This window comes from Paramisgurnus dabryanus, chromosome 24, assembly GCF_030506205.2.
Source record: "Paramisgurnus dabryanus chromosome 24, PD_genome_1.1, whole genome shotgun sequence".
Lineage (NCBI taxonomy): Eukaryota > Metazoa > Chordata > Actinopteri > Cypriniformes > Cobitidae > Paramisgurnus > Paramisgurnus dabryanus.
The window spans coordinates 17,168,857-17,180,227 of NC_133360.1; the positions used below are offsets into that span (position 1 = coordinate 17,168,857).

Sequence of the window (11,371 nt, forward strand, 5' to 3'; positions counted from 1 at the left end):
ACAAATGGAAAAAAGCATGCTTTATGACAACCTCAGCAGCAGAACCCATGACTTATTCCTGGGTAGACGAGAAAAAAAGTTTGGTATCAACACCCATCTAACAATTAAGGTAAAAGATAAAGTTTTATGATCCCTGCATTCAGGTTAGAGTATGGGGTAAGTTGACCGTTCTATGGGTGTTTCCCAAATGCAAGGTTGCATCCTATGGAGGCTGCGTCCATCTTAGACTGTTACTGCGCGCCGAGGAATGAATGGGGCTAGGCTAAATGCTAACACATTCACAACGCGCTGTACAAATATTAAGTGCATGCATTGATGAAAGATAGGTCTGTATTAATTTATCTAAGTTGAGGTAAGAACATAGTAAAATATTGAAAAACTGTGGTGTTTTCCTTTAAAAGCAGCACCCCTATTTATTTTGGGTGCTAAAAATATTTGCCACAGACAGTTTAAGGCCTTATGCTTGCTTCACATGAACTTCACTGCTTCACTCTCATTGGTAGTTGCTCCCAAAAGTCCTTCATCAAGTTGAACTTTCCTCAACGTTGTGGCATAGCTGGACATGCCCACTTCCTGTTGTCGATGGTCACAGTCGCTCATGTTGCTGAATGGTGCAAAGCTTCCATTGGAATGAACTAGATTGTGTTGCTACTCGCTGGCGGTGTACAAGCAGCATTAGTGTGTGTGTCTTTAAAAATATATCAAATGCAAATTACCTGATCTAACATTCCCAGCTACAGAGGGCATCCTTTATTCAGCCCCTAATGCAGATGGTTGGAGTGTTGATCCACCTAACATGAGGGGTAAAAGAGTGTTTGTTAGCATAATGAGAAAGAAAACAGAAACACATTATTAGTGGCATTTAAAGACATAACACTTGTTTATACTACATTTTCTGTTCAATCCATAGAGCACTCGATTTGAATCCTGAAACCCTGGGGTGATCACCGTTAACAAATACAGAGTAAGTTACCTAAAAAAAAAACAATAAAAATATTTATTTATAAAAAGTTCTTATGAAAAAGCATCATCATTAATTCGCATGAAGTCTGAGCCGGCCCTAGACCTTTGGGGGCCCTAAGCAAAATTTAGTCGGGGCCCCTTTGACCATTTTAAGTAAGGCCTAAAGAAAAGCAATGACTACCTTATGACTATACTGCACATATTATATCTAATATGTTATTTTTTTTAAGTATTTCGTTCTTATGTGGCAACATGTAGCCTACAGAATGACAATAAAAGACCTTGTGGTGGTCCCGGACAGGGAATATCTTAAGACAGGACTCGGCCTTAGTTTAATTAGAAAACATAACAAATTTTAACAAAAATGCCTTACTAAAAACATTATTTGTGGTTATTTTGAGGCAAAACAAAGGGAACTGGTGTATTTTAAGATATGTCAGTGCAAGCTTTTTTCAGTTTGGACAGCTCTTAGCCTACATTACTTTTCTTTTAGTCTAGGACTAGTTTAATTCATTTCAGGGAAACTGCCCCCTTGAGTTCTTGATTTGAGTTCCATGTTTGATGTCTAACAGAAAAATAATATACCACTGACTGAACTGAATGGCAGTGCAGTGCAACAAACACTGATGAACTTGCTGAATAAAAAGACTGATAAAGTGATTTTCACTGACCATCAAAGAAACATTTTTAATTGACACCAGAGATTAAGAGGCACAAACAACAGTCTATATAATTCAAATGAAATAGAGTAAATAGAATAACATTTAAATAAAATATAATATAAAATAATAAATATAACACTTAAATGTTTAAATTTTTCAAATAAACTTAATTAACAATACTATCTAAAACCCAACAAACAAGGTTAATAGTACCTAACATTTGCCTCAATATATTATCCCTTACGTAAATAGCATAACCAAAGTTAATAGGCTTGTTTGAGATGAGCTAAATCTGACACAAACATAGGTTTGTGGAGAATAACAATTCACTTGCAAATAATATTAATAACTGAAGATTAACAATTAACATTGCATTCATAACATTAATCTAACAAAGCTGGCTACTGTATGTCATATGCATTGCTATAGTTTAAATATTAAAGACTGAACAGTGACATTATACACTTTTGCAAAGGCTAGCAGGTGGTTTAACAACGGTGCGCTGTCTGGACATGTACCACGCATATGCGCATGAGTTTGTTTACTCTTCCACATAAAACACTTTAAATTCAGACGTTTAACAATATAATTACACTAATGACATAAATATGTAGAAATGACAATGGCATACGTGAAATATAAGCGTAACAGAATTAATTTACCACGTTAAACCGTTTAAATATTAATTATTAAGCTTAATAAACCAATTCACGTTATGATGGCAAATATAAGAAAGAGAAGTCAAACAGAACACAGGTTTGGTCATTACCGAAGTCAAATAAGATCCACTTACTTCGCATTTACGCACAAACACACATAACATTAAAGAAATTGTCCTTAAAAGCAACAGCAAAAGTTCGCGTCTGTATCGGCGATCCGGCTCAACTCAACTTTGCGTTCTGTGGGCGGGATGCTCGCCTGCACATAGTCGCGGGCACTGATTGGCTGCTGCGCTGGATGCTGTGTGTCAATCAATCTCGGCAAGAAAGAGATCTTATTAGCGAACTTTCATAATAACTATAATAACAAGTAACAGCCTTTTTAACATTGCCATAATAATAAATAATGAATATTTATATTTATTTTATGTTACTTTTGATGAATGATTTCATTTTTTTCAACTCAGTCACTAGCTAAGTGACTTTAGGGGGCCCTCTGCTGGCCACGAGGCCCTTTGCAATTGCAAGTGTTGTTTAGTGGCTGGGCCGGCTCTGCATGAAGTGTTTACCTTACCAACATGTTCAAGACAACATAACACTTGTTTATACTGCATTTTCTGTTTAATCCGTAGAGCACTCGATTTGAGTCCTGAAACCCTGGGGTGACCACCGTGAACAAATACAGAGTAAGTTACCTAAAAAAAAACAATAATAATATTTATTTATAAAAAGTTCTTATGAAAAAGCATCATCATTAACTCGCATGAAGTGTTACCTTACCAACATGTTCAAGGAAGGTGCAGGTCTGATGATCCATCCAACATTAAAAAAAAAAAACAGTAAATCTATACTTAGTTACATCTGTTGTAAAACAGACAAATGCAGTTATAAGAATTTTACCTAAACTACACACCTATTTGATTCTTAAGTTTAAATAAATCAAAATAATGCATTTAATAGGAAAAGCATTTTAAAAGCTACACTTCTAATTCATTTATCTTTGCTATTGCAGCTGCAAAAAGGCAGTCTTCATGGTACTAGGATGAATGCAAATAAAGACTAACCACCTGACGTCAGCGGTCCAGTCTCTTGTGGGAAGCAGGTGTTTGTTACCCCAAATACGGATGAAGTTGACGAAGAGGATGATGACTTTTTTCTCAAACATCTGCTGAAGATCTTGACAGGCTGGAGACAAAATTAACAGACTGAGGGTTTATACAAAGAATCTTACTCAGCCAATATTAAAGATAAGATATTTTTACAAAATGTTCTTTTCATTGTTTAGGATGATTTTATGTAGAAAACAGTACATCACAAAAAAGACTTAAGCTGTTTTCACAGGCAGAGCCTTACACACACACTAACCACAATTATAAACGCAACACTAACAGATTTAGACAGATTTGTGAATAATATTTGAGAGAAATAGGCCTTTTGGGGACATAGAAAATATTTAAGTTCAGCTCATGAAATGAAAAATGGGGGCAAAAACAAATATTAACAAGTGCAATACAAATATCAACCATAATACTGATCGTTTTAAAAAAGTAAGCCACTATATATTTCTAGCATCTTACACAAGACTCAGTTACATGAACGATCAAAATAAATTAACGTCAGACAGGTGGGCGAAATATCAATATTAAAGCATGAATAACTGTTATCAACCCAATTTCGAGGTATTATTTAAATGATCCGACAGCAAACAGTTTATTATTTAAATGCATTATTACGACATACCTTAAGCAAATGTTCCACGCCTTTCTTCTTCTTGGCATTGCGAGGTCAAGCGGATGTTGTTATGTAGAATCATGACCTTGATGCAAAGACGCACATCCGTAATTTATTTAACAATGACAACACTTTCGGGTAGTTTTATCTTCTAGATCCTAATTAACGCTATGAAGAAAGAACAGCCTTTCACGATTATTTCCTGGTAATTTTTTGTAATGTTTTATTTTAGAATGGAGCTTAATAAAGCAGACGCGGAAAGGTTTTGATTATTTTAAATATGTTATGTTTATATGTTGTTGTTTTCGCATACTGTCATGTAAAATGCATCTTTAAAGATAAATGAATGAAAGTTTTCATTGTTTAATTTGAATAAATGTGTATTAAAAAAAAAAATCAACAACTGCCTGTTTTAAGATCAATTGAAAATTGTGTTTTAATTACTTAATATCGATGACACAGCATGCATGTGTAGATGTGTGTAGAAATAATTTGCTGTAGTTTAGGCAATTTGGCAATTCAATTTGTTAATGAGGGATCTTGTAATCTTATAAACATCTGGGAAAGACCGGCTTACCGTCTTTCTAAGCTCTTCTAAAAATCTGGGAAAGAGCGGCTCGGCATCTTTTAAAGCTCTACTAAAAATCTGGAAAAGAGTGGCTCGGCATCTTTTAAAGATCTGTGAAAGAGCGGCTTGCCGTTCTAACATCTTGTAAAGATCTGGGAAACAGCGGCTCGCCATCGTTCTAAATAACATGCATCTTGTAAAGATCTGCTGGGTGTCTTGCAAACAGCTGGGTCGGACGTCTCGGCGACGCCTTCCAGATGAGCAAACGCCCTATATAATACGTCTTCCAGACGAAAAAGAAGACATTGCGCAGACATCTCCGCGACGTACGTGTGCTATCTGGGTATGGCATGTGTGTGAAAGCACAAACAAATCCAGATAACTATTGGCAGCGTGAATTAACCAAACACAAATAATCCCGAACAGCTCCCGGATGTGTACTCTGTATTTTTTCCATAATATGTGTGTGAAAAGGGCTACAGACATTAACTCAATTATATAATTATCGATAATCATCCTCATATTTTTCCTAAAATTTAAATTACCTCAGAATACTTCCAACTGCTGTTCAGAAAACATGGCCATCTGCCTATATTAAGTTCATCGTTTATATAGCAACAAAAACACAATACTGAACAAGTGAAAGGTATTTAGATTGATAAAAATAATGGAAATTATAATCTCTATTAAATAATACACAAACATTTTAGCAAAAATGCCTCAAATCTGAATAGCGCTGCTAGTCCTACAAACGTTACTATGACTTTATTTGCTGTGCTGTAGTAGACGGAGTGCCTTATACTAACCTTTAAGACTTTTAATATAAGATTTTTGTCGAAAACTTACCTGAACCATGTACGTCTGCGAAGTCAGCTCCCGCATTTTTTCCTTGTTCATGGCAAGACGAGACTGGAGTGGCTTCTCTGGGTTAAGGAATATATCGCCATCTGTTGGTTTGGCATGCTCATGACAATGCTTCATACCGGGGTTTTGCATGTTCGAGTTGACGTGGAATTGTCTGTTTTTTACGAAGGAGGGGAACACAAAACAATGATACGCGTTTTATTTATTTTTACTTGTATATTATATTAAAACATCTACATTTACTTAACGGATTCCATTTTTCTTCACGTATTATCATTTACTTAGTTCTTGTACATACTTGATACACCCATGATGTCGCCTTTGCTCTGGTGGGTTGCAAAGGGAGGAGTAACTGGACACGCACCAACAGAGAGAACCGCGGCATCGGCCTCCGGTATAGTTATCCGACCCAAAGCCGATGTAACAGACAAGCTTGATGAGCGGGAAATACCGTTGACTTGACTACAATAAAACTAAACTAAACCAAAAATATAACGAGTATAAAGATATCAAAAACAAACAGTATATTTAAAACAATGAAAAACTCTAAACCAAAATGAGTATAAAAACGGATTATATAAACGATGAAAAATAAACCAAAAGGTATTAAGAACGCAAGTTTAAAACAACAGCAAAACAATTTATAATTAGTCACTTACCCAAGTGATTTTAAAATGTGACAAGCTCTGTGACAATTCAAACACAAGTATCCAGTATCCGAAATGTGTAAAATCCAAACTGCTACAAATTGTTTAAAATGTTCCCAGACAAATCCAAAAAGTCTCTGATTTTTCTCTTTTTTAACTCTTTCCCAGCCATTGACGAGATATCTGAACCATTGACGAGATATCTCGTCAATCTGCAATACCGCTATTATCCACCAGGTGGCGCTCTTCCGCAACTTATAAAAACCGGAAGTATTGCCCTAGGGCAAACAGCTGTATGTCCGTGTATGTTTTAAAGATCGCTCTGCAGGGCCGGCGTCAAGGGGGGGCATTCGCGGCCAGTGCCCCCCCGAACAGGTTGTTGTGCCCCCCTACAAAGTTTTTTTATTACTTTAATATATATCAAGAATAATTAAAATAAATTAAACATTGAATGTTTCATGACTTATAATGTAATCAAATGAGGTAAATATAGTTGATATAAGTTTTCTTTAATTAAAATAGACCAGTTTCTCTGATTGGATGTATTGCCGCGTCTCACCCGTCTTACGCCTTTAGCATATTTGTGACTTGATACTAGCAACGTGTTTTTTCGCGGCATTTTATGGATCGTGTAAAATATGGATATTAGAACATTTAGGGAACCAGGTGCGTAGGGAACCAGGTGCTGAGAGGGCACCAAAACAATAGCCTAATGAAAAAAATTATAATGCTGATAGAATTTCATTAGTCTATAGAAATATTATTAGGCACTTTTTATCCATCTAAATGTTACAAAAAAGGGGGGACGAGATAATTTAATTGCGCTAGTATAGAAAGTATGCCCCCCAGCCTTTGATGGTCCGTGTCGGTTGATCGCGCGGGCGCCTGACGAAGTTTGACAGAGGCCGTTTCTCAATCTGAAGGCTGCAGCCTCCAGAGGTCGCATTTCTAGGCTGCATACATCATCAAAACGTTCTTATTTCGTAATATTAACGATTATGAAGTTGACTATTATTCTTAGTTAATCGTAAATTGTTTTGATATGCTTATGACTTGCTATGTTCAGTTAACTAAAATAAACCAGGCTTGATGACGTATGCAGCCTGCATATGCGACCTCGCGCAGGCTGCAGCTTTCGGATTGAGAAACGGACAGTCAGTAGGCAACTTTTGGAAATGGCCCGAAAAGACAGCAGGGGTCAGGATCGGAAAAAAGAAAAAAGATGAAACTGCGGGATGATGCCCGTGCATCACTTGCAGGTAAGTCCATCATGTTTAATTCCTAAATAAGGGAAATGTGCATGGCTGCAGCTGCTGCTAATCGTAATGCGCCTCGATCTTGCGGTGCTGATATTGATGTTAGCAAACTATGTTGTTTTAAGTTATAACTTCAGTGCAAGCTAAATTGAGATTTTACTGTAAAACATTTCCTATGCATTTTACAAATAACTGACAGCAGCTGTTACTTTCTTTACTACATTTTTTTAGATATTGAGCAGTTAGTTTATTTTGTGGTTTATTTTGACGTGACGGTGGTTAAAACTTAGTTAATGTTAGCAGTCAGTGCACATGGTAGGCTAACAATTCCTGACTGTTAAATATATATAAATATAAAATGTCATGATATGAAGCAAACATTACTGTGACACTTAGTTCTCTAAATCTTTGTAATATTTAAGAATTTTAAGTATTCTTGTTATTGATGTTTATTTAATGTAATTTATTTAAAGTGACATTGCACTTGGGAAAAACATGTCTGGATTATTTTGATAATTTAAGTTTGGTATTTGTTCTATTTTGCTATTATATAAAAGTTTGCACTTTTAAATGTGTGTGTTGCCTAAAGCTGTGAAGATTTTACTTTCTGCTATTAAGTTATATGTTTGGTAATAAAAAGTTAAACTGGCAAAAACAAACAAAAAATTTCTCAGGGTCGGGGGCATTATAAAGGAATTATGCTTAGGGCACCACAATGGCTAGCAGCGGCACTGAGTTAAAGACACGTCCAAAGCGTTGTGGTGTGTATCCTAAACTGTAAACAGATAAAACACGTTATTAGGAAAAATATCTAAATAAAACATATTTGTTTAAAACTTTTTCTTATGCAGTTTAAACGTACCGTGGAGATCCGCTATAGATCTTGCAATAGTACACACAACGTTCGCTTTGCCGTTGATATCCAAACCTTTAAAACAGATAACACATATTATTAGAAAATATTAAAACAAAACAGTTTGTTTAAATCTATTGTAATAGGCTTAAATAAATACACACCGGACGACACGATCCACTCGGCGTCTGTTTGTTCCAAGATGTCCTTGTTACGCAGCGGGAGGTTCTAGTATTGGTCTGACTTTTTTGTGCAGGCCACTCTTCTCCGCGATTTACCAGGAATAGTTCATACCAGTTTAGGCAATTTTGCTGCAACACCAGAGATCGAATTTTTTGTTTTTAAATAATCAGACAAAATGCTGAAACGAAAACAGTAAAACAGATATACGTACCAACAGGTTTGTGTATACCAACTCTGCTCCATCCAAACTGATTCCCGACGATCTCATGTCGCACCCCAATAAAGGTTCGGTCATAAACATTCAAAGATTACATCACCCGACCCCCACACAAACACACACACACACACACACACACACACACACACACACACACACACACACACACACACACACACACACACACACACACACACAACACCCACACACACACACACACACACACACACACACACACACACACACACACACACACACACACACACACTGTCATAAGATCAGCATCAGAAACTTTGTGTCTGATCAGAAACTAAAAAAATAGTTCAATAGAAAATATCGGCTTTAAGTTTAACCAGTTACATGTAATCATATATATATATATATATATATATATATATATATATATATATATATGATTCGTGATTGTCTTTAAATAAACTTTTGGTGTTGCAAAACAACATAGTTTAGATTCAACAATGCACACACGCTGTGAGACACGCAGGGGGGGGGCTGCGGGTTTGAGACGTGCACGGGCGAGAAAGGAGGGGGTGAATGGAGCGCTTGTGACAACTGACAGTCCAGAAACTGGACAGTCTAAAACAATAAAACTTTTTTGACAGCAATAAACATGCCAGCACACGCTTGACAAAACACACACACACACAGGAAAAAAACAACACGTTGATTGACACATCGTAAAACACGCACAGTCCGGACAGACGCTGTCTAAAACGCCCATAAAATATATGACTCTCAAACCTGGACGGCATGTACAGCTGGTCGGGCACCACCTGTCAAAACACCACCTGTCAAGGGGGTCATAAATCATACTTTGACGAATGGTGGCCCACTATAACTACTAGCATTCCATAGTGCTGCTTTCAAACAACAAGCGTCTATAAACAAACACGATGTATTGTTGACTAAACTCATCCTTTGTTGTGTTTGTACAATAATGATAACAAAAACACAAATTAAAGTTGAGATAACGATGGGCAGTTCTTTTGTGCTTTTTACTGGGCAAAAGTAAAACTCTTGCTGGCCAACCAAATACTAACCCTGTGTTCATTTATGCAATACATCACACTACATCTGAATACATTACATCCCTTTCTAAATTTACCATGATTACTATACTATTTGTAGCCAAAAACTTTTGCTTTTTCAAAAACCACACATAAACATTTTGTACATACAGTACATGTTGCTTATATAATATAGTAGCCCAGTTTGTGTTATGAGACTTTTGCCATTATAGGGGCGGTTTCCCGGACCAGGATTAGCTTAATCCAGAACTAGGCCTTAGTTTAATTAGGAAATATAATTAGTTTTAACAAACATGCCTTACTAAAAACATTACCTGTGTGCATTTTGAGGTAAAACAAAGGGCACTGAGGTATTTTAAGATATGTAAGTGCAAGTTGTTTTCAGTTTGGAGAGCTCTTAAAACTGTTTAAGTCTAGGACTAGTCTAATCCCTGTCCGGGAAACCGCCCCATAATGTTTTAAGCAACTTAAAAAAGCACAAATGTCAGTGCTGGTCAAAACGTCCCCAGGGTCCTAAAAAACCCTTAGACTTTAGAGGGTTAAACTGAAGTTAAAGTTCCAATGAAATCAAAACTGAATTTTTAATTTTTTTAACGAATTATTGCAGTTTTTATAATAAAACATTTTTCTGTGTAAGTCTGCCCTAAAATGTAAAATGTATGTGCCCTAATAAACTTAAATCAAAATCCAAAATGTCCCCCCTTCCCCTTGTGGCGATCATTCTCTAATGACATTAGTTAAAGGCTTGGGCAGGAACATCTGTTAACTCCAAGAGCATCTGGCTGCAGCACTAGTCTGTGCAAGTTACGTCACTACTTGCACTCTCAGACTCCCGCGCTTCCTGTGCAAGTGATGTCACTTGCACTCGACAGGCTTTTGCCATGTTATGCGGACAAGTGGAATACACACGTCGGAGAAAGTACAACCTCAATCTTACCGTAAATTTAATACTTTTTTATGTTTTAACAGTTATGATGGTATCTTATATTTAGAGTTAAATCTCAAGTATACAAAATTATCTTTGTTTGCGTAAGTTGTGCATGCCTTTCGTTTAAGGATTTGGGCTAGCCGAACTAACTTAGCCAACCGTCACGCTTTCACTCTTTATGAATCGATACAATGAACTAACTAATTATGTGGCATATAGGTTGAAACCACTAAATAGTGTATAGACCATTTCAAATGATGTAAACAACACTGGTCCAGAAACACTTCCTGTTACAGTTTGTGACAGTATTTTTTTTTATTTCACATATATCATTACCTTTAAGATGTTAGTTAACAACTAATAAGGAACAGTCCTTCTTCAGCATGTTAACCCTTGTCAATTTTAGCATTAACTTAAATATTATTAAACTCTAAACGTGTACTGTTTGTGTGTGTAATTTTATTTTTTATTACTTTAAACGTTTCAGTTTCTACTTGCTAATGCTATAATAGTCTTTAAAAAATAAATACTTTTGGATCATGTTGTTGTTGTTTTTTTAATTTGAAGGTACATTTTTGTTGCTGTTCATACTCTTTAATACCCTTGATATCATTATTTTAGCTGTTATACAGTAAGTTAACTGTAACAACTGGCATAGCATATTGAAAGGCTAAACATATCGACATTATAGAGAGATTGTCGTGCAATGAACACAACCTACAGTACGGAAACAATTGGAAACACATTTTGTTTATTTTTATAGAATAAGGATAATTAAAATCCTGTAATTCAGA

At 36.0% G+C, this 11,371-nt stretch overlaps 1 long non-coding RNA gene across 1 annotated transcript; it reads left to right on the forward strand.

Annotated features, from left to right (window-relative positions):
* Positions 1–843: 843 nt before the first annotated feature.
* On the forward strand, positions 844–5,563 carry LOC135729641 (uncharacterized). The gene is made up of 3 exons (XR_010525725.2): positions 844–964; positions 2,917–2,970; positions 3,297–5,563. It is a non-coding gene; the product is annotated as an uncharacterized lncRNA (long non-coding RNA).
* Positions 5,564–11,371: the final 5,808 nt, after the last annotated feature.